The 21,398-nt window shown below is 45.0% G+C and overlaps 1 protein-coding gene across 8 annotated transcripts in view; it reads left to right on the top strand.

Annotated features, from left to right (window-relative positions):
* LOC126458246 (uncharacterized) overlaps positions 1-21,398 on the top strand; it is an 80,804-nt gene that overhangs the window by 15,055 nt on the left and 44,351 nt on the right. Inside the window, exon 1 of one of the 8 annotated variants that reach the window (XM_050095153.1) lies at positions 4,074-4,088. The exons of the other annotated variants lie outside the window; for them this stretch is intronic. The gene's annotated coding sequence lies outside the window, so the exon portion shown is untranslated. Of the gene's footprint in view, positions 1-4,073; positions 4,089-21,398 lie in introns of those variants that run through there. 8 annotated transcript variants of the gene reach the window in all.

The following is a 21,398-nucleotide window of genomic DNA, read 5'->3' on the forward strand; positions in this document are numbered from 1 at the left end:
TTGTCAGCAACTTGGTTGCATGAGCTGTTAAGCTGATTGTGCAGCTCTTGCAGTCTTCAGAATTGCGTGGATGATATTTTTCCAAAAGTCAGATAGTATGTCACCACTCATACATTCAATACATCAGCGTGAATAATCGGTTTTTTGCCACTTCCCCCAATGATGTTTGAAATTCTGATGGAATTGTGTCTGTCCCTTCTGCATTACTTGATTTTAAGCCCTCCGAAGCTCTCTTAAATTCTGATTCTAATACTGAATCCCCCAATTCTTCTAAATTGACTTCTGCTTCTTCTTCTGTCACATCAGACAAATCTTCCCCTTCATCGAGGCTTTAAGTGTACTCTGTCCACCTATACACTCTCCCCTCTGCATTCCTGTTGCACCCTTAATGTTACCATCCTTGCTTTTAATTTCACCGAAGGTTGTTTTGACTTACATATATGCTGAGTCAGTCCTTCCGACAATCATTTCTTTTTCGATTTCTTCATATTTTTCCTGCAGCCATTTCGTCTTAGCTTCCCTGCACTTCTTATATATTTCATTCCTCAGTGACTTGTATTTCTGTATTCCTGAATTTCCCTGAACATTTTTGTACTTCCTTCTTCAATGAATCAACTGAAGTGTTTCTTCTTTACCCAAGATTTCTTCAGAGTTACCTTCATTGTACCTTTTTTTTTAAAACTTCTGTGACTGCTCTTTTTTTAGAGATATCCAGTCCTCTTCAACTTTACTGCCTACTGAACTATTCCTTATTGTTGTATCTATAGCCTTAGCGAATTTCAACCATATCTCATCATTCCTTAGTACGTCTGTATCCCACTTCTTTGCATATGGATTCTTGCTGGCTAATCTCGTAAACATCAGTCGATTCTTCATCACTACTACATTGTGATCCGAGTCTATATGTGCTTATGGGTAAGCCTTACAATCCAGTGTCTGATTTCTAAGTTTCTGGCTGACCACGATATAATCTAACTAAAATCTCCCCACTTCACCTGGCCTTTTCCAAGTATACCTCCTACTCTTGTGATTCTTGAACAGAGTATTCATTATTATTAGTTGAAATTTATTACAGAACTCAGTCTTTCTCCTTTCTAATTTCTTCTCCCAAGCCAATATTCTCCTGTAACCTTTTCTTCTACTCCTTCCCCTACAACTACATTCCAATTCCCATGACTATTAGATTTTCATCTCCGTTTACATACTGTATTATCCTTTCAATATCCTCATATACTTTCTCTCTCCCCTCATCTTCAGCTTGCGACATCAGCATACATACCTGAACTGTTGTTGTCGGTGTTGATTTGCTGTCAATGCTGATAAGAACAACCCTATCATTGAACTCTTCACTTTAATACACTCTCTGCTCTCCTGTTAGTCATAACAAATCCTAGTCATGTTATACCATTTTCTGCTGCTATTGATATTACCTTATATTCATCTGATCAGAAATCCTTGTCTTGTTTCCAATTCACTTCACTGACCCATCTACATCTAGCTTGAGCCATTGCATTTCCCTTTTCAGATTTTCTAGCTTCCATACCACGTTCAAGCTTCTGACATTCCACACCCCAACTCATAAAATGTTATCCTTTTGTTGGTTATTGAACCTTTTTCTCGTGGTCACCTCCCTCTTGGCAGGCGACGTCCAGCATACCACTGTCCACAACCAGCACCTGTACGTGCCAAAGCAAAGTGAATAAAGACTTATCAGTCAGGCAGCTGTGGCAGGCGGAGCCAGCAACATCTTCGCAGTGAGCATCAAGAAGGCACACGGAAAGCAGAGTGCCTCTTAGGGCCCTCTTTCCCATCACACTTGAAGTTACAGGGAACAGGGAAAGGGTCACAACACTCAGGTCAAGAACTATCCTGGGTGCCATCAAACCTCTTCTGACACCTCTGAAATGAGGAGAACACCATGGAGTAAGAAGCCTCGTCATCGGACCCAAGCAGCCCTTCCACTCCCCCTTAAGCTCTCTAAGTGCCTCACCACTGTGGTGCAAAGATGGTAGTAAAGTAAAACCACACGACTTAAATGGCTCCCATACAACAGTGGACATCAATGCATTCAGGACTTGTGGAGGAACTGATCTTCTAGCACAGGCATGCTCCCTATGCTAGAGGGCTATACCATCCACTACAAGGATGACTTGACTGGGGAAAAAGCCATGGGAGGGGTTGCTTTGTTTGTCAGTAACAAGCAACATGCCTCTGCTCTCCTCCTGGCTATTTACTTGCAAGGATTTGTAGTTGAAATTCATATGTGTTGGAAGATCACTATTTGCTCGCTGTATTTATCTGTACAAGATGCAGTAGTCTCTGAGGTTCTCACAGATCTTATGGAATAGCTCTCTTGACAGTTTCTCCTACTGGAAGGCTTTAATGCCGATCACGTATCGTGGGGCTTGGCCTCTACCTACCCTCGGGTCGTGTTCTGGAGAGCCTCACGACATCTCAGGAGCTGTGCATCCTCAACACAGGTACTCCCACTCCCTTCTGTGGTGCTAGTGGGTCATTATCAGCCATCATCCTCTCTTTCTGCTCTCCAGCTCATGTGGACTCTGTTCAGTGAGAAGTCATTGACAACCTTCATTCCATTGACTAATTCCCACTGGAGGTTAACCTACTGGATGGAGCATTATCTGGACAGAAGCCACCAAAATGAATGGTCAGCAGGGCTAACTGGATGCTGTTCAGTGAGCTGACTATATTTGAACACCACTGTCTCCAGGCATGGCTGGACCACGTAACACAAGTGATCCATCATGCAACTTACTTCTCCAAAGTCTTCATGACGTCATAGGATGCAGTCTGTACCTTGGTGGACTGGTGAGTGCCCCCTCAGCAGTCTAAGACAGGTGTGCAGCTCTTTGGCAGTTTAAGTAGCACTCAACAGCAGAGAATCTCATAGCCCTTCCAGTCAAGAGAACTGAGGCCAATGCACAGGTAAGAAGAGCAAGAAATGGCCATGGCAAGTGTTCCCAGACTCAGTCAGCCATTCCACATGTTCCACAAAAGTATGGGAAACCATCAGTAGGATTTCAAGTAAATCCTGTCATTTATCACTAGCAGCAATTCTGAGACAGGGTGTCTCCAAACAACGCCCAGAGTCATCGCTCAGATGATGGCAGAGCATTTTGCAAAGACTACTACCAGTGCCACCCAGAATCCGACATTTCGCCTTTACCGTGCAACTATTAGAAGGGCAAGTGGGACTTCAGATCCAACAATTCTGAGTCTTACAACTACCCATTCTCCATGTGGGAGTTGGAATTGGCACTGTCTGAGACTTGTGATACTGCTCCCAGACACAACCAAATCTGGTACTGCATGCTTAGACATTAGCCTATAGCGTCGAAGGAAATCCTCCTCAAACATTTTAATTTGATATGGCTGGCAGGTCACTTTCCCAACTCTTAGAGATAGGCAATTTTGGTCCCTATCCTCAAACCCAGGAAAGGACTGCACATGCCCCTGTAGTTAATGGAGTCTTACCTTAAGAAGCCATGTTGGAAAAACCCTGGAGTGAATTGTTAACTGTCATCTGGTCTGGTTGCTACATACCAAGCAACTCCTTAGGCACTCTTAGTGCGGATTCCAAAGATATTGATCCACTTCCAACAACGTGACCCTGCTAGATGTGGCTGTTCAGCAGGTTGTTCTATGTAAACACTACACAATCATGGTATCTTCTTTGACATCAGTAAGGCATATGACCCTACTTGCAGACACAATATTGGAGAGCAACTTCATCAATGGGTTTTTAATGGCCACTTGCTTGTCTTCACACTGTCTTTCCTGTCTGAGTTTTGTAGGTCCCACATTGGCGATGGTCTGTTGGATAGGTTTGACCAGGAGAACAGTGTCCCTCGTACCTCAGGGCAGTGTTTTAAGTGTTACCCTGTTTGCCATAGCCACAAACAGTATCACATCTACGGTGAGGAGTCCTCTACAATGCTCTTTATTCGTGGACAATTTTACCGTTTTCTATTCCTCCGTCAGTGTTGCAACAGTGACTCACCAGTTGCAACTTACAGTGCAGAGGCTGGAGGAGTGGGCTGCAAAGATGGGTTTTCAGTTTTCTTCAGGTAAGTATGTGTGTGTGTGTGTGTGTGTGTGTGTGTGTGTGTTTTCATCATGATTTTAATTTACCTAACTTGCATATGAGGGACACCATTTTACATTTTAAAGACTTGGCAATCTTCTGCCTCACTTTTTACTCCAAATTGTCATGTTTGCCACACCTGAGATACTGGAAAGCCAGAACCCAGAAGGCACTGAAAATCATAAAGTGCCTTAGCCACAGGTTGTGGGGGAGTGGACAGGGTGTGTCTGCTTCAATTTTGTAGGATTTTTGTGCATTCATGGCTAGACTATGGGTGCACAGTGTGTGGATAGGTGAGGCCACGTTATCTGAAAATCGGTGACAATGTTCACCATGATGGGATTAGGTTGGCCACTGGTGCTTATAGGACCAGTCCCATACCCAGTCTCTGTGCTGAGGCTTGGGAACTGCCACTTACCATCTGGCAGCAGCTCTTCATGGTGCATTCAAGCATGTAAGTTTCTCGCAGCTCCAACTTCACCCGCATATCACACTGTTGCTCACCTGCCTCTGGAATGCCTTTTCTCCAACTGTTCATGAGCCACAATGCCTTTTGGGATTCGTGTGTGGCGTGTGCTTGAGTCGGTTGGTATGGGGCAGGTACAACTCTAAATCTAGAGTTTTAAGTGCCTGCCACCCTCATTAGTGAAGACGCCCAGCTAATTTTAGATTTAGTGTGGTACAGGAGAGGTTGAACTCCCCCATATGTTTTAATACACATTTAAGGGCTTTTAACTGATCACCGCAGTGCTGTATCTGCCTTTACAGATGGATCAGAACAGGACTTCATTGGTAGCTCTTTTATTTTCCCTGACTGTGTCCTCAAGGTCTGACTGCCTTGAGACTTTCCTGTCTTCGACATGGAATTTGTGCTATCTTGCGGGCCCTGGAGCAGATGAAATGCAATTTGAGTACTACTTTCCTTATCTATTGAGTCTCTGAGTGCCTTTCATTCTCTACAACACTTGTATCAAGCAGAAAAAGCGGTCCAGAGTATTCAGGATGCCTCCTCCAACTACAAAGGCTGAGGAAGGAGGTATTGCTGGGGCACATGGTTATTGCAGGGAGGAAGAGGGCAGATGTAGCAGCCAAGAAGGTGTGTCGCACTCAACAGTTAGTTTGGTGTGCTATCCTCCTGCGTGCTATCTCCCCATTGTTTAGATATCGAGTCTTGCATCGATGGGAGGATGAGTGGGTGGAAGTGACAGACAATATGACATATGACAGACATATTGTCTGTCACCTCCACCCACTCATCCTCCCATCGATGCAAGATCAAGTGTGTGTTAAGTAGGCAGCAGTGGCCGCTCCTTCATCTAGTAAAGCCGACAGTGTGGCCGTGGCATACCTCTTTCTAATCATGTCGATGAGATGAGCCTCCCTACTCGTCCTTGTATAGACCACTGCCATGTGATGCATGGCTTCATATTCTGTCAAGACGACCCTCCAATGTGTGATGCTTTTGGCAGATTGTTGTGCTCAACATTTTATTAAACTGTGTTTTATTTTCAGCCCAGAGGATATCGACAGATTTGCTAATAGACCTGCCTTCTATTGTGATGGACTTTCCAGTGAATGTGATCATAGTTTTAAGATTTTGGTGAATTGTTCAAAATTTTCTCAAGACTTTAAGGAGATGGTCTTAATGTGTTAACAGGGTTATGGGCTGAGCCTTTTTTAAATAAATGGTTAGTCGGTAACATTTGCCTGTGCCATTGTTTTAGCTCCTCTGATATTTTACTTGTATTTTAATCCCTAGTACAGCACCCTTTCACCATTTCTCTGTTGTCTTAATGCAAGTGAGATAGAGTGATTGTGTGAGTCATTGTGAGTGAGGTGAGAGTTAGTGTATGTGTGGTATTTGGCAATTTTCATCCTCACTGTGTGCAGCAGTTTTAGTGATTTTGTCCACATTTATTTCTTTTAGCATGTGTCAGGGCTCTGATAATCTCGCTGTTGAGCACCTGTAAATAGTTTCTCTTATTATTTAGAATTTAACATGTATCAGTAAAAATTTTACTCAGAATTTTGGAAATTAACATATTTAAATGAAGACTGTCTGTACCCAACCATTTATTGCTTAAGAACTTTCCATTAATCGGAAGGAGTGGCCACTGCTGCCCACCTAACACACACTTGATCAGTCTCTCCATACTGGCAAAGTCAAGATCTGCTTAATACAAAAATTAGTCATGTGGAATTTATATCCCTGATTCCAAATATTGTAATCCATTGGATAACAAGTGTCTAATGAAGTATTCATGTACTTTCTTTTTTTTTTTTAATATCTGGGGATTTTCAATTCCCTGCCAGGAACGTCTAACACAGGGTGAATCCAAACTCAACTGACAAAATTTTGAAAGTTGTTCAGGGATTTTTCTGAATATTTTGATATAAGGGACCCATGATTTCCGATGACCCATTTCAGAGCAATTGCATTTTTCTTCATTCCTTATCCCCATTTATCTTTGTAACTGTATAGCACTAAAAAATACCTACACAAAACTTCTAATATCAGAGGTATATGCCATGTGTCTCGTTCAGAAACAGACTTGTTTCATTCGGTCATGGTACTTGCTGTTAACAGTAAAGCCCACTTTACTCTTCGCCCTCAGGCTTGCATTCAGTACTGCTTGTTATGTCTTGGGTTTGTTTTTCTGGCAGTTTTAACTGTAGATTAACAGTGATATGCAGCAGCAGGGATAGGTTTAGTACTGAAGAGTTTGCAGAGTAGACTTCGCATACGAGCACATCAAATACAACAGAACAATGGCACAATGACATTATCCTGAATTGTTCCTGCAGCAACAGTGATATCACAGTACTTTTGCATCTGTACATAGGCACCCATGAGAAATCAGATTCTTCATTGTTTTTTTTGTTGTAAATTTTAGTGATTGCATATTAAAGGCTTGTGAAGGCATTTCCACAAAACCTAATATAATTTGGTAACTGAAGAAATCGTAGTTACGTTATTATGCTGTAATGAGCCACCAGACATGACAAGTATCTTATGCAAAAATAGAAAACAACCTGTGAAACTTTGTTTGTGGTATTCAGATTAAGTCCATAGACTGTGCACCAGAATGAAGAACTCTGTCCTGAATTCAAGGCATAGAAATTATTTTTACTTCTAGTATTGTTGTGAGTTGCACAGTTCATCCTAAATTCACTTGTCTTATCAGTTTCCCTCCATCATTAATCTTTTGATAACTTTGGCAGCTCTTCATCTGGATCTCTTACAGACTTGACTTCTTGTTTTCCAAATGTACCAATAGAAAATTCAAGCTCGAATGTAATTAAAGGAAGTGAGTAAAGCTTACGTCTACAACATATTCCACAAGCCACCTAATGGTGTGTGGCGGAGGTACTTTTGGTACCACTATCTGATCCCTCCAACCCTGTTCCACTCGCGAATAGTGTGTGGAAGAATGACTGTCGGTAAGCCTCTGTATTGGCTCTAATTTCTCGAGTTTTCTCCTCATGGTCAATACACAAGATGTATGTGGGGGGAAGTAATATGTTGTCTGACTCCTCCTGAGAAGAGCAGTCCCAAAATTTCAATAGTAAATATCTCCGTGATGCACACTGTCTCTCTTGTAACGTCTGCCAGTGGAGTTTGTTTAACATCTCTGTAATGCTCACCCACCAGCTAAACAATCCCGTGATGAAACTTGACGATCTTCTTGGGATCTTCTCTATTTTCTCCATCAGTCCTACCTGATAGGGATCCCAGATAGATGAACAGTATTCAAGAATCGGGTGAACAAGTGCCTTATAAGCCACTTCTTTCATGGAGGAGTCACATATGCTTAAGATTCTTCCGATGAATCTGAGTCTTGTGTCTGCATTTCCCAATATCTGTTTTATATGGTCATTCCACCAAGGTTACTCTGGATAATTACACATAGATATTTTACGGCAGATGCTGTCTCCAGCTGTTTGTCATCAATAGTGTAGCTGTAAAGTAGTGGATTTTTTTTCCTATGTATGCGTAATATGTTACATTTATTATGTTCAGGATCAACTGCCAGAGTCTGCACCATTCATCAATTCTCTGCAGGTTGTTCTGCAAATTCTTACTAACTTCTGGCTTTGCTACATTAGCACAAACAACTGCAACAACTCGTTGAACAGTTGAACAGTTGAGGCTATGAGTCTTTGATCAGCACATAAACACAAGTGACTACATTGTCATGGCTGACTACATTGTGCCCACATTGTAGCTTCAGCTGTGATGAATAGGGGTCGGTCCAGGTTGTTACAGGGATGGGGAGGGTTGAAAGATAGTGAAGGAAGTGGTGAGTGTTTTCAGTATGGGAAGCCAGGAGTGGGTTTAAGTTGTCAGTCAACAAGAATCAAGATTCTTTCTGTGGGAGCACAGTAACCAGCTACAATGGAGCATCCAGGATGGTTAATTTTGTGGATTTTGAGAAATGTGGAAAGTTGGTGTCAGAAAAAGGGGGGGGGGGTATAGGTTTGGGGGACAGACTCTGGGATGGACCCAAAGAATGATTTCACTATGGGACGTCTTGCAGGTGGAAGACCCCGACAGTTGGTGATGCCTTCTGTGAGGAAATCACTGTGGACTGTTATTCAGCTGTTGCACACCTCACCTTTCTTTAGCATTCTGTCTTAAACCAGAGATATCATTGCTCTTCAGCATTGGTTTTACAACATTCACTGTGACGTTGTAACATTTGGAAAAGAGAAGTACTTAGATTGTCAAACACGTGAGATCTCATTTTTTTCATGTAACTCCCTTGCTTATCCACCAGTGTTGCAAGGTATAATAGTGTCTCTATTGTTTATCTTGGTGTCTTTCATATTTGATTTGATGTGATTGTATTTGCTATTCCTGATAAAACTCCATGTTTGTTTCTTGATCTGGCTTCCTTATTTGTGTTTTATATTTTTAAATTTACGACTACATCTGTGCTTTGCAAGCCATCATAGAATGTGTTTCCCCTTCTCTGTTCCATGCACAAATGGCGCCTGGGAAGAATGATTGTTGACAGTCCCTTGTGAGCTCTAATTTCTTCGATTTTTTTTTTTCCCCCCCCTCCACAAGACATATGCTAGAGGAAGTAATATGTTGGCCAAATCTTCCCGGAGTTTACGCTGTGGTAATTTCAACAGTAAACGTCTCCATGATGATCATAATCTCTCTTGTAGCATTTGCCACTGGAATTCGTTCATAATATCTACAACACTCTCATGCCATCTAAACAATCCTATGATGAAATGCACCACTCGTCATCAAATCGTCTCTCTCTCTCTCCTTTTAACCCAATCTGGTAAAGGGTCCATACTAATAAACAATACTTAATAATCGGTCTTACTGGTGTTTGTAAGTCATATCTTCCATGGATGAATTAGTTTCTGAAGCTCCCCCCCCCCCCCCCCCCCTCACCCCCTGCCCCCCCCCACCCCCACCCCCTCCCCGAATGAATCACAGCCTGGCATCTGCGTTTATTACTACTTATTTCGTGTGGTCGTTCCATATGGTCAGTACTGGACATTTTCCGGTAATTTTGTTTCCAGTGATTTTTTTTACAGTACAGTAATCACAGTTATGGATATCTCCACCTGTTCATTCATAGTTTGTTACATTTATGTTTAGCTTCATCAACCAGGCCCTGCACAGACCATCGATCCTCTGCAGGTCTTTGTGCATTTCGCCTCAGTGTTGTGGCTTTGCAACCTTGCTGTAGACAACAGCATCATTCACAAGTAGGCCCATGGAGCCCTCCAATGTCGTACACTAGATCATTAAAATAAGTCATGTACTGTCACAGTTCCTTGGAGGTACTCCTGAAATTATGATCACACCTGTCAATTTTGTTACATTAAGAACAACATATTGAGTAACTAGCAGTGGAGCAACCTCTTTCACATAGTCTCCATGGAATTTCACAGGTATCTCATATGGTCTAGATGCCTTTCCACTATTATGCAGTTTTAGTTGTGTTCCTATCCCATGATCACTTAGCTCAGTATCTGCAATTTTGGTATTCATGCACTTATTGTAAGGAGGAACTATTTTACATTACTCTTCTCTGAAAGACCGAACTCAGTATTCCAGCCTTCTCCCTGTCATCTTCAGTTTTAGTATGAATGTGGTTGATAAGCAAATGAATAGATTATTTTGATGCGCTTACTGATTTTATGAGAGACCACAATTTCTTAGGATTTCTGGTCAGATGGTTAGCAAGATATTACTTTCAAATTAATTGAATGCTTCTCGTTATGTTCATTTTGGCTTCATTTACATTTTTGCAGACAACTAGGCCTTGATGTCACTTAAATCGGAAAAGAAACTGTCTTTGTTTTCGTAGCAACTTCTAACTTCACCACCTCGTTGAGCACTGACTTGCCGAAGTCATTTTGTACAATGCTTTTGAGTTTTATCTCTTTGTGCTCCATACCTTCATCCTCGGAACTGAATATTTGATGTTGACTACATATGTAAACTGCAATTTGTATGTACTTTTTAAAAAATCCTTGTCTCTGATATATGTGTCAGTTGCACAAATCTCCCATCATATAGCTGACATACAAAATTCTTCCCCTAATACAATAACATGATCAGGAAGCCTACTCACAATATTCTCCAAGTTGTCTCCAAAGCACCAGCATCTACAGCTTCTGATGCTGGTGGTTGATGAACACTTCAGATTACTATGTTTGACTCTCCCACTGCCCTTTCCCTTTGATCCTTAAGTTCACCCAGATTAATTTGCATTCAGAATCCATAATAACCTCACTCAATATTATCAAGATCCTTACGGTTGTAAATGCCCTATCACCATTGGCATAGAACCTCTCCACCTGATATATATTCTAATCTGGATTTAGGATATTGCTGCTGTTCACTTCCATTTTAACCAGAGTTTTGTTCCTAACACCTTGTGGACATTGTTACTTCTCATAAGATATACTAATTCTGGGACTTGATCAGAAATGCTCCTGCAATTTACTACACTGCCAGCAAAAAAGTTAGTACAGCTGGAAAGATAATATTGATTTTGAGCAGGTGGTGGCATTTGCCACCTGGGAGACAGTATATGTACTGATAATGGCTTCAACGTTGTCCACCAACAGATAGCGTAGTGGCAGAACTGCCAGAGCACCATCTCTGTCTACTCCTTAATAGGGAATGTTCACAGCCAGAAGACTCATCGTGGTGGAAACATTTGAAGCACGCAGTCCACCATGCCATAGAGATGCACGTGTGCTTCCTACAGCCAACTGATGCAATTTGAGTGGGGTCAGATTGTGGCCTTCTGAGTGGCAGGATGGTCCTTTCTGTGCTGGTTGTGCAATTATGCTGTATCAGTGGTCATGTGAACATTTTCACAGCCGTGGGCGAGGTTCTGGACATCTGTGCAGCTCAGTGCCTGCAAGGATCAATGTATTGTAAAGGCAGCAGTGGCAGATCGTACTGCTACCACAGCACAGATAAGAGGGCTTGTGAGCTCAGTTGTGTTAACAGGAACTGTTGTGAACTTGCTATTAGCTCTGGGACTAAGGGCACTTATACTTCTGGATCCCCAGGGGGCTCACCGTTCTTTGGCAAGTTCGTGCTCAGCTACTATGGGGCCCCAGCCTTTGCAGCACCTCTTCCCTTTCTGTGCTGCATGTCTACCCTTCTGCTATTCTTTTTCCTCTCCCTTGGGGAGCATGTCTGAGATATTTTTGGGAATGTTTTCTGAGATTTTAATACTCTGAATCAGAACAGCCCTTCATCTGTTTTTTTTTTCCGTTTCCTACCCTTACTCCACTTCAGTGTAGGAAGTTCCTCTACGTTTCTCCTTCCTCTCTTTGTGCTCCTGAAGGCCGGCACACTAGTTTGACGCATAACAGGTGACTGGGTAACACACAATTCCCTGTCCTGGGTTGACAGTAGGGTTCGCGCATACCCCCTGGTATAAGCCAGCACAATTCCCTGTCCTGGGTTGACAGTAGGGTTCGTGCATACCCCCTGGTATAGGCCAGTCTCAGGGAGAGGTGATTGCTGGAGCTGTTACACTCCGAAATTGCTAGTTGGTCCCTCCATCAGAAATTTGAGAGGTGTGACCTGAGGTTTGAACAGTATCACTTAAGGTGATACTGTGGAAGGTGTATCATTGGTGATGCTGGCAATCATTGGGATTTTCTCGCAAGGAGCCAGTTACCATCTCAGTCTATGTCTACAAAATGTAAACGGAATGAGGCTAAATATTCAAAGAATCTCCCAGTTGCACCTCAGTTCCTCATGGTATCACATGCTGAAGGATGTCAGTCCTTTGCTACAGTTAATCCGTTTATTATTCAGAAAGGTCTTCGTGCAATTGCAGGCCCTGTGAAATCCTGCTCTTGTTTACATACTCGAACTTTGCTTGTGGGGACCAATTGTACTTTTCGAGCCCAACAACTACAGCTTCACTCCTCCATGGCCTTATCCTGTTAGTGGTAAGGCTCATTGAACACTGAACTCTTCATGTGATGTTAATAACACTCGGCTGCTCAATGGTCTGACTAAGGGAGAAATCCAAACTTACCTCTGCGATCAGGGCATCACTGCAGTCAGTCAGATGATGAAAGAGGTTGAGGTAACCCTCGTGTCTATAAGCACTTATTTTCTTACATCCAATAGAATAGTGCTTCCATCAAAGATAAAATCAGGCTGTGAAGTTATCACGGACTGACTGTACATTCTAAACCTGATGTGTTGCTACCAGTGTCAATGTTACAACCACACTTGCACATCACATAAAAAAAAAAAACAGCCAAATGTGTTACTTGTGGTAGGAATGCCCACAAGAGTGATTGCCCACCTCCTCCTCCTCCCCACTGTATCAATTGCAGTGGCGACCATGCAGCCTCATCCCGAGAATTTCCCACGTATCTGGATCAGCGGGCTGTCCAGAAAATCCAGGTGAAGGAAAAAGTACCTTACCTTGTTTGCATGCAAATTGTTGGCTAGTTGAAAGCCCTGTGTTTTACCATCCAGCACTTACACTACTGTTGCCATGCAGACTTGCGACCTCCTCCTCCTCCTCCTCCAGCTGCGCAATAAGCCACCAAATCTTCGGCCCTGGCAGTGAAATCCTGTGCTTCAAAACCACCAAGCTGGAAAGGACAAAAGGAACACTCCCACAAAGACAGCTAATAAACATCTGAGTTTTCATCTGCCAACTGCAAAGGCTCTAACAAATCAAACAAAGAGAAACGGTCTTCTCCTTCCCTGAATTGGATATCCTCTTCAAAAGTGTTGCCACGTGATACCTTCACTCGGCCAACTTTCATTGTTGGTGTGCTCCACCTACAGTTTTTTTGCCCTGGAGTCTGCAGGCTGACCCAGAGAGAATGCCAATAGAACATTCATGGCATTAGATACAACAAGGAGGACTTACTGCTGCCTTTGGAATTGCAGCACTGGATGACTCTCGTAGCCAAACCATCTCTTTGAGCACATGGCTACAAGCTGTTGCAGTCTGCGTTATCCTTCCTCGCCTCACCTATTCCCTCCGTCATTTGGTGTCACCAGGGCAGACTTCCTCCAGCTTATTGGTCAACTCCTTCATCTCTTTTTGCTGCTTGGTGACTTTAATGAACACCATTTCCTGTGGGGCTCTTCCAGAACCTGTCCGAGAGGTACCCTAATGGCTGACCGTCTCAATCAACTCAACCTCATTTGTCTTAACACTGCCACACCTACATTCCTTTCAGACTCAGTGCACACCTGTTCCCATTTGGACCTCTTATTCTACACTGCCCAGCTTGTGGTCGTCGAAAGTGGTCCGTTCTCTCTGATGACACGTACTCTAGTGATAATTTCCAGTGTGCTATCCGTTTGCTGGCTCCTACCCCATGTATGTGTAAACCCAGTTGGCTGCTTTCTAAGGCCAACTGGATACTTTATTCCTTCCTGGTGCCCTGTTGTGGTGACTGGGTAGAATACCTTCCAAACATTATTCTTGCCGCCATAGAACATTCCATACCACGCATTTCATCTGTACTACGCCATGTCCAGGTCCCTTGGTGGACAGGTTGGTTGGTTTATGGGGGTTGAAGGGACCAGATTACAGAGTCCATTGGTCCTGTTGGTATACTGAAGTGTGCCATGATGTGATTCATGCATGGAGACGTGCACCGTGCATTTTTAACAGTCATCCTATGATGGTGAACTGTATTCATTATTAACAGTTGTGTGCACAGTGTCGTCGCATTCTTCAGGATAGCAAAACAGCTAGCAATATTTCATTTACTAGCAGTTGATGCCATTGTGGACCCTGTTGCTATCTCCAACAGCTCAGGCTGCTATTTTGTGGAGATTTCGAGCTCCATCCTCTATCACCATACCTTCCTCCTTTGGAACTGAGTGAAGGCAGCTGGGGCGATACCCTTTTCTCCTCAGAAACATGAATGCTACTGTGCCACCTTTACTATGAGGGAGATAGATTGTGCTTTTACCTCACCTCACTCTTCTATCCCAGGGCCAGATAATGTTAACATTCAGATGTTGCAGCATCCTTCTCCTACTGGCAAGCACTTCCTCCGTCATATGTTGAATCGCATTGGGGCAGATACCACATTTCCCAGACGCTGGCATGAAGCCAGTCATACCCATGTCTAAGCCCAGTAAGGACAAACAACTTGCTTCTAGCTACTGCCTCATTGCTCTCACCAGCTGAATGTGCAAAACGATGGAATATATGATCCACGACTGGTTGTTATGGTGACTCGAATCTCACAATCTACTAACCACTGCACAATGTGAATTTATAGTGTGCCGTTCTGCAGTTGGCCATCTCGTCACTTTGTAAACCTATGTATGAACAGTTTTCTGCAGAAGTATCAGACAGTGGCCATGTTTTTTTGTTTGGAGAAAGCCTACGTTACAGATGGACTCGTGTCCTTTGTACTGTATACGAATGGGGCTTCCAAGGCCACTTGTCCCATTTCCTCCAGGACTTTCTAAAAGGCAGTATTTTCAAGGTATGTATGTGTTTGGCTTTGTTGGACACCTTTATCCAGGAAACCGCGGTGCCTCAGGGCTCTCTCCTGAGCATCGTCCTCTGTGCTGTCGCCATTAACCCCTGGCCAAACTATGGGAAGAACGCCGGGCTAAGAATGGCAGCAAAGCTTATTCATCCCGGTACCTTGTATGTTCGAGAGTTGATGGGGAAATCTTTCTTGTCAATGAAACCTCATTTTTTGTGGAGCATTTAGAGGAAAAGTTTGGGGAGGTGGAGGGCTTGTCCAAAATGTGGTCAGGGTTGGTCTTGATCAAAACAGCATCCTCTGCCCAGTCACGGGCACTACTCGCCTGTGACAAGCTGGAGGATATATCTGTTTCCATCGTGCCCCATAAGAGCTTAAATATGGTCCAGGGTATCTTATTTCACAGGGATCTTCTTTAGAGCAGCGAGTTGTCTGTTTCGTCTGGCACGTCCAATGGGGTCCGAAGGATAATCAGGTTGCCACCATTACCTTCATCTTGGCCTTCAAGGGTGACACATTACTTGAGAAGGTCAAGGTGATGGTCTACTGCTGTGTTGTAAAGCCATATATCCCTCCCCCTATGTGGTGCTGGAAGTTCGGCCCTATGTCTTCCTGCTGTACTTCCAGCATCACCTGTCGGGATTGTGGACGTCCTTCACATCCCAATACTCCCTGTGCCCTGCCTCCCATCTGTGTCAGCTGCATAGAGCACCATTCACCTTGCTCGCCAGACAGCAGGATTCTTCAGAAAGAAAGAAAAATAATGGAATACAAGACCCTTGACTGATTGACCTACACTGAGGTTAAGAGAAAATATGAGAGGCTACATCCTGTGCATATGACATCAACCTATGCCACCGCTGTGACAACGGTTCTACCATCTTCCATTCAGCTGGGTACAGTTGGCTCTGAGCCATAAGAGTCCACCTGCCCCCTTGATAGGAGGGGGGGGGGGGGCACTTCCCTCCCTATTGCTCCTGCACAACCTACTTCAGGAGCAATCCCCCCCTCCCCTCCCCCCCCCCCCCCCCCCCCCAAACCATCAGGAACGTCAGTCCCCACTTCTCAGTCAGAGAAGAGTAAGTTTTCTTTGCTCCTCTTGCCAGGAAGAGATCCCTTGGGTCACTCCCTTCCCAGGTTCCTACCAGTGGCAAAGCTGACACCTGCCAGGAGCTGAAGCAACCCCAGGTAACTGGTCGTAGGGCTCCACGGTCCTCCTCAGTCCCAGAGACTGAATCAGTGAAGCCCTCCCAGTTGGACAAACCCAAGGAGCAGTGAGAGAAACCTAAAAAGAAAAAGACCCCCAAGAACCAAGGCACTGTGGTGGCACACATGCCACCACTATCCACAAACTCTGTGTCTGAGGATGAGGTGGAGATTGTGGCACCTAGATCTTGCTGGACCCTCAGACACAGTGGATGTTGATTGCACAGGTACTCATCTGCTGGAAGCAGGTGACCCTAAGGCATTGACTGCCTCATTAAGTGTTTCATGCATTCCCAGTCTCACTATCACGTAATCCTCTAGTGGAATTGCGGTGGTTTTTTTCCACCACCTGGCTGAGCTATGGCAGTTGTTAAGCTTTACACCTGCTTTCTGCATCGCCCTCCAGGAAATCTGGTACCTGGCAGTGTGGACCCCTGCCCTCTGCGGCTGTAAGGGATATTACAGGAACCATAGCGACTGTAATGGAGTGTCAGGTGGAGTTTGCTTCTATGTCCTGAACTCAGTTTGTAATGATCCAGTGCTCCTTCAAACCCCTCTTGAAACTGTGGCTGTCAGGATAAGGATGACGGAGGAAATAACTGTCTGCAACGTATATCTTCCTCCAGATGGTTCAGTTCCCCTGAACGTATTGGCTGCACTGATTGATCAACTCCCTAAAACTTTCCTGCTTTTGAGAGATTTTAACGCACATAACCCCTCGTGGGCTGGCGCCCAGCCTACTGGCCGAGGTAGTGAGGTCGAAAATTTACTGTCGCAACTCGATCTCTGCCTCTTAGATACAGGTGCCCCCAACATAAAAGTGTGGCACATGGCACACATTCTGCCATTGATATCTTGGTTTGAAGTCCTGGCCATTTCTCATCTATCCACTGGAGAGCATGTGATGACCTGTGTGGTATGGACCACTTCCCCATCTTCCTGTCACTTCCCTGGCATCATTCCCATGGACCCCTACCCAGATGGGCTTTAAACAAGGCAGACTGGGGAGCTTTCACTTCTGCTGTCACCGCTGACTCTCCCCCACATGGTGCCATCAATGTTGTTGTTGGGCAGGTCATTACAACAATCATTTCTGCGGCAGAAAACGCGATCCCTCGTTCTTTGGGGTGCCCCCTGTGAAAGACAGTCTCTTGACGGTTGCTGGAAGTCGCTGAGGCAATTGAAGAGCGTCGGCGGGCTCTACAGTGACATAAGCAGGACCCTTCCCTGGAGCACCTCATAGCCTGTAAGTGGCTCTGTGCCCGCATTTGTCAGCTTATTAAACAATGGAAACAGGAGTGTTGGGAGAGGTATGTGTCGACCATTGAGTGCCATAAGTCCCCTTCCCAAGTCTGGACAAAGATCAGACATCTTTTTGAGTACCAGACCCCAACAGGTTTATGTGGTGTTAACATCAATGGTGTATTATCTACCGATGCAAACGCGATTGCCTAGCACTTTGCTGAACACTATGCTTGTGCCTCTGTGTCGGAGAACTACCCCCCAGCCTTCACCCTCAAACAGCAGATGGAAAGGAAAGTCCTCTCGTTCACTACACACCACAGTGAACCTTGTAACGCCTCATTCACAGAGTGGGAGCTCCTTAGCGCCCTTGCACAGTGGCCCAACACAGCTCCTGTGCAGGCTCGGATCCACAGTCAGATGATTAAACATCTCTCATAGATGTCTGACTAAAAGTGACATAAGCTGCTGGGACATATGGTGTTTCAGCAGTTGGGTTGGGTCCTGGAGTCATGTGGCCTGCTGCCTCTGTGTAAGGGTGGCTTCCGCGGCGATCGCTCTACCACTGATAATCTTGTGTCCCTCGAGTCTGCCATCTAAACATCCTTTTCCAGACGCCAACATCTGGTTGCCTTCTTTTTCGACTTCTGTAAAGCATATGACACAACCTGGTGACATCATATCCTTGCCACATAGTATGAGTGGGGTCTCATGGGTCCGCACCCAATTGTTTACCTAAGACTTCCTGTCGCTCCGTACTCTCCAAGTCCAAGTCGGTGGCGTTCCGCAAGGCTCCGTATAGTGTGTGTCTATTTTTAGTGGCTATTAACAGTCTAGCAGCAGCTGTAGGGCCGACGGTCTCACCTTCCCTGTATGCGGATGATTTCTGCATTTCGTACTGCTCCTCCAGTACTAGTGTTATTGAGTGGCGCCTAGAGGGAGCCATTCACAAGGTGCAGTCATGGGTTCTAGCCCACGGCTTCCAGTTTTCAGCCTCAAAGTCATGTGTCATGCATTTCTGTCGGTGTCGTACCATTCATCTGGAACCAGAACTTTACCTTAATGATACCCACTCACTGTAGTGGAGGACTGGTTTTTGACACCCAATTGACTTGGCTACCTCACCTTCATCAACTTAAGCAGAAGTGCTGGCAGAACCTCAATGCCCTCTGCTGCCTGAGCAACACCAACTGGGGTGCAGATCGCTCTACGCTGCTGCAGCTCTGCAGAGCCCTTGTTCAATCTCACCTTGACTATGGGAGTCTGGTTTAAGGTTCGGCGGTGCCCTCAGTGTTGCGTTATTCGACCCAGTGCACCACTGTGGCGTTTGCCTAGCGTTGGAAGCTTTTAGAACGAGTCCGGTGACCAGTGTCCTGGTGGAGGCTCGAGTCCCTCTATTGAAGGTTAGGCATGCACATGCACAACTGCTCATCAGTTACGTTGCACGTGTTCATAGTTCTCCTGCACATCTGAATTACCATCCCCTTTTCCCAACCACGGCAGTTCATCTCCGGCATCGGTGGCCCAGGTCAGGGCTTATGATTGCGGTTCACGTCTGGTCCTTCCTGTCTGAACAGGAGTCCTTCCTCTCCTCGAGGTCCATTCATGTACACCTGCATGGTGTACACCTAGGCCGCAGTTTCTTCTGGACCTTTCGCATGGCCCTAATGTCACCTTTAACCCTGTGACTCTCCGCTATCACTTCCTCTCAATTCTCGACAGGTACTGGGGCCATGAAGTGGTTTACACCAACAGCTCGATGGCTGATGGCCATGTAGGCTTTGCGTATGTTCATGGAGGACATATTAAACATCACTCCTTGCCAGCTGGCTGCAGTGTTTTCACTGCAGATCTAGCGGCCATACCTCATGCTCTTGAGCACATCACTCGTGTCCTGACAAGTCATTTCTCCTGTGTACTGACTCCTTGAGCAGCCTACAAGCTACTGACCAGTACTACTCTTGCCATCCTTTGGTAGCATCCATTCAGGAGTCCATCTATGCTCTGGTACGATCCCGTCATTCAGTGGTGTTTGTGTGGACCCCAGGCCACTTCGGAATCCCAGGCAATGAACTTGCTGACAGGCTGGCCAAACAAGCTATGCGGAAACTGCTTCTGGATATGGGCATCTCTGAAACTGACCTGCGTTCTGTCTTACACTGCAGGGTTTTTTGGCTTTGGGAGACAGAATGGCATAACAGCACACACAACAAACTGTGCGTCATTAAGGAGGCTATGAATGTGTGAACGTCTTCCATGCGGTCCTCTCACAGGGATTCAGTTGTCCTCTGCCGGCTCCACATTGGCCATACATGGCTAACGCATGGTTACCTCCTCAGTCACAAGGACCCACCTCAGTGTCACTGTGGCTCACAAATTACGTTCGTCCACCTCTTGCTGGACTGCCTACTTTAGACGCTCTGCGGCAGAGTTTTCAGCTTCCCAGCACCCTACCTTTGGTGTTGGGTGACAATGCCTCAACAGCAGCTTTAGTTTTACATTTTATTCGTGAGGGAGGGTTTTATCATTTGATCTAAGTTTTAGCGCATATCCTTTGACCCTGTGTGTCTTCCACCCTACCACTTTTAAGGTTGAGGTTTTAATGTGTTGCAGAGTGGCTGGCTTCTCCTTTTTATTCTCTTGGTCAGCCAGCCATGGTAATCTGCTCTCTTGTTTTGATCTCTTCTACATGTTTCTTGCGTCTCACTGTGATTTTCTTGTCCGATTTTGTCCGTTTTAGTATTTCTTGCCCTTCTGTCATTCTTGTGGTTTTCTCCTTTCTTCCAACTGTGTTTTGTGTGTCTCTGTTATTTTACTCCCACCCTTGTGGAAATATTTTAATTGGAACGAGGGTCTGATGACCTAGCTGTTTGGCCCCTCCCCCCCCCCCCCCCCCCACCCCCTTCTTTTAAACTATCCAACCATCTTGATGGACTTGACTCCTTGAGTGGTGTCTGCAGTGATGGCTCAATCATCTTTACTCATGAAGCGTCAACAGTGGCTTTTGCTTTTCCACTGACAAAACCATTTGCATGAATTGCACAATGGCTTTCTTCCACTGTCTTTAAATCTTGGACCTCTTCCATTTGCTGAAACTACAAAATTCCTGGAGCTCATGCTTGATAGAAAACATTTTGGTCCTCCCACGTGACTTACCTGGCCATCCACTATATATTGGTCCCTCAGTGTACTACATGTCCTAAGCGGCACTTTCTGGGGTGCAGATCAGACCACTCTTGTCCATTTTTACCAATCCCTTGTACATTCGAAACTAGAGTATATGTGTTTCATTTATGCAGCTGCACTTCTGTCCATCTTACACCATCTTAATACAATCCACCATCGGGGAATGCATTTGGCCACTGGTGCCTTTTACACTAGCCTTGTTAAGAGTCTCTCTACAGAAGCTCCCGAATTACTGCTGTCATACCATCATGATGTTCTCCTCAGCAGATACATGTGCCATTTGTCTGCCATGCCCAGCCACCCATCCTATGCCGCCTCCTTTGACGACTCCCTTGACCGCCAGTATGAGGTGCGTCCTTATTCTCTGTTACCTCTTGGAGTTTGCTTTCGGCTATTGCTCCGGCAGCTTAACTTCATGCTACCTGCTACATTCCCGATGTGTATGAAGCCTTCACCACCTTGGCTTCCTGTGGAGGCCTGCATTTGTTGTGGACTTCATTCGCTTCTTAAGGAAACTACCCCAAATTCGATCTATCAGTGTAAGTTTCTCGACCTTCGCACACAACTTGGCAATAGTACCTTCGTGTACACAGGTCTAAGACTGACTGTGGTGTTGGGTGTGCCTTGATCATTAGCACTGACCATATTCAGTAGCGGCTACCAGAACACT

The sequence above is a fragment of the Schistocerca serialis genome, chromosome 2 (assembly GCF_023864345.2).
Source record: "Schistocerca serialis cubense isolate TAMUIC-IGC-003099 chromosome 2, iqSchSeri2.2, whole genome shotgun sequence".
Lineage (NCBI taxonomy): Eukaryota > Metazoa > Arthropoda > Insecta > Orthoptera > Acrididae > Schistocerca > Schistocerca serialis.